This window comes from Bison bison, unplaced genomic scaffold (genome assembly GCF_000754665.1).
Source record: "Bison bison bison isolate TAMUID 2011002044 unplaced genomic scaffold, Bison_UMD1.0 scf7180017864217, whole genome shotgun sequence".
Classification (NCBI taxonomy): Eukaryota; Metazoa; Chordata; class Mammalia; order Artiodactyla; family Bovidae; genus Bison; species Bison bison.
The window spans coordinates 1,877,625-1,880,720 of record NW_011494789.1 but is presented as its reverse complement, the minus strand read 5'-3'; positions in this window follow the sequence as shown (position 1 = coordinate 1,880,720).

Here is a 3,096-nt window from a genome sequence, read left to right as displayed (position 1 = left end):
TATTGGCTGGTAGGAAAGCAGGGGCCTTGGCATCAGATAGACCTTCAGCTGGTCCCTGCCCCTCACCAACCCTGTGACCTTATCTGTGTGACCAGGTCTTGGGGAGAACCTGAGGAGGTGGAAAGGAAACCAAGGGCTGTGGTCCCCTGCAAAGGCAGAGGTTCTCCGAAAGAGAGCCCCCTTCCCCCAGCCCCAACTTCAGACCTCCCTGCCTCTTCCCTCCAGCCTCTCACCTTGCCAGCCAGCTCCTTGGCCTATTACATATGGCCTCATTGGCTGGAGACCAGGGTGGCTATTGTCACCACCCCCGGGCCTCCCAGCTAGGAAGGTGCAGTCACCACAATGGCCATCTGTCCAGCCTTCTCCATGCCAGCCTGCCTTGTTCACTGACAAGCAATCCCTACCGCTCTGGGCCCAGATTTGAAACTCAAAGGGCTTTTCTACTCAGGTGGCAGGAGACAGAAGGGACTTGTAAAGAGGGAATTAAAAATACGAGGCAGCCTGTGGAGCATGTGTTGGGTAGATGTAAGTGCCTCTGGGTGGGAAAGATCAGGGTCTCCGGGAAGGTGATGGGCGGAGGGGGCTTTGGTGGCATGAGTGGAACATTAGAGAAGTGGAGAGGAGAGGGAAGACAAGAAATGCACCCCAGGGCGGCCTTCCCATAGCTGTGGTCTCCCTGCCTGTCTGCATAGGTGACAGGCCAGCGAGGAGCACATGAGGCCAACGAGGCCGATGGGGATGTGCAGGGGGTCGGCACGGGGAAGGCAGTCACACCCTCCCAAGCAAGCTACCCTCCTTCCCCTGGCTGTGTCCTGGAAGCTCCCTGGAGTTCCTGCATTTGAAGTAAGAAAGGTGATGTCCCTTCCCACCAGTGGGCAGAGGGTCGGTGTGGGGGGGGTGTGGTTGTAGGGGGTGAGCTATCAAAGTGCAAAGAAGGTCAGGCAGCTGGCCAAGCCTGGACACATCTAAATCCAGAACCCCAGTATTGGGGCATGTCATGTCAGGCCTGGGTGACCCCTCCCCTTCTCCTGGACCTGGCCCAAGGCTGGCAGCCGCTGCATTGGTGACACCCATGGGAATATGCCCCCACTGATGACCCTGTGTAGCCCTCTCCCCTCTAGTCCAGGCAAACCCTGGGACTCACTTAAATTAATCCAAGTCAGCAGAAGTGATGCTCCACCAGTTTCAGCCTAGCTTGGCAGCTTCCACTTTTACATATACTCGGGGCCCCCAAGCTGCCATATGAGAAACCTTCAAGTCTGCTGGGAGACGCCCTGGAGCAAGAGAGGCCCTACTGTCCTGCGAATGACCAGGACCCAGCTAACCCTCATGAAGCAGAGGTTCACTTCCCCCATTCAGCCCTTCTAGAGTCTTTACCAGAGCACATGGAATGGCACTGTTTTTAAGCCTCTTAGTAAACTGGGGGTGATTTATCATGTGGCACAGAAAAGGGTGGGCTTCCCTAGTGGTTCAGATGGTAAAGAATTCACCTGCAATACAGGAGATGTAAGTTCGATCCTTGGGTTGGGAAGATCCCCTGGAGGAGGGCATGGCTACCCACTCCAGTATTCTTGCCTGGGAAATCCCATGGACAGAGGAGCCTGGTGGGCTACAGTCCATGGGGTCGCAAAGAGTCGGACCCAAATGAGAAAATTACACTTTCACTTCACAGAAACACCTCGTGGCAACCCCCTCTCCGTCCACAGGGCTTGTGCGCGTGCTCAGTCGTGTCTGACTCTGCCACCCTTTGGACTGTAGCCTGCCAGATTCCTCTGTCCATGGGATTTTCCAGGCAAGAATACTGGAGTGAGTTGCCATACCCTCCTATAGGAGATCTTCCCAACCCAGGGATTGAACCTGTATCTCCTGCATCTCCTATATATATTGCAGGTGGATTCTTTACCACTGAGCCATCTGGGAAGCCCCAAAGGGCTAACAGAAAAGCCAGGTGTCTGGAAAGGGACAGGGCCATGGGAAACCGCTTCAGCTGCAGCTGGGGCAGCCAAGTGAGGGGTGGGGGGCAAAGACTTTCCCCACCCCACTTCCTCTGGAGTGCTGTCAAGGCTGTAAGCCTTCCTTGAGCACCCACACACACACCTCACCTCCTTATTATTTTAGGAAAAAATAGAACAAAAGGGGAACTATATATATAGCTTCTCAGAGTTTCTCACAGAGCCATAGACAGACTGTGTGTGCTGTGCCCATCAGGAGGGAGGCAGACCAGCGAAAGTCCCCAGCAGCCCCCGCAGCAGGTGCCTTCTGAGTTATATGAGGAAGGTCATGCTGCCCTAAATTTCTTCCCAGCCCAGGCTTCTCAAGGCCTGAAATATCACCATTGCGTTTATTCACATGTGCGTGCGTGTATCTGCTGTGCTGTGCTGTGCTCAGTTGCTTCAGTTGTGTCCAGCTCTTTGTGATCCCATGGACCGTAGCCCGCAAGGTTCCTATGTCCTCAGGATTCCCCGGGCAAGAATACTAGAGTGGGTTGCCATGCCCTCCTCCAGGGGATCTTCCAGACCCAGGGATTGAACCTGCAACCTTATGTCTCCTACATTGACAGGTGGGTTCTTTACCACCAGCGCAACCTGGAAAGCCTGCATGCATGTATCTATTCAACACATGTTGACCGAACTCCAACTCTATGCCCAGTCCTGTTCTAAAGGCCAAGAATTATACAGCCACAAACAAATATAGTCAAGGTTCTTTCTCCTGATGGAGTTCACACTCTGGAACTAAACTAATAATAAAAAACTAAACTAATAAAATCAAGTGATTTTTCTGAGAAATGAGATGAAGGAAGTAAATAGGGTGATTGAGCCAGTGGGACCCAGGTGGTACTGTGTCTGGAAGGGTGGGGGGAATTGGTTCAGGAAAAGAAGATCAGAAAACCAAATTATCCCCTCATTTCAACATTTGGGGAGACTGTGCCAACCACTGTCCTTTCCTAACAAGGACTCCTCTTCACCCCAATTTCTCTCCCTTGGGAACTTCACCTTCTCGCAGGGTCTCAGCAGACCTTTTCCTGGTAGGTGGCTCACCATGCTCCCATAACCTTAGCATCCACTTGTTAACTGGCCCCAAACATCCCCAGTCCTG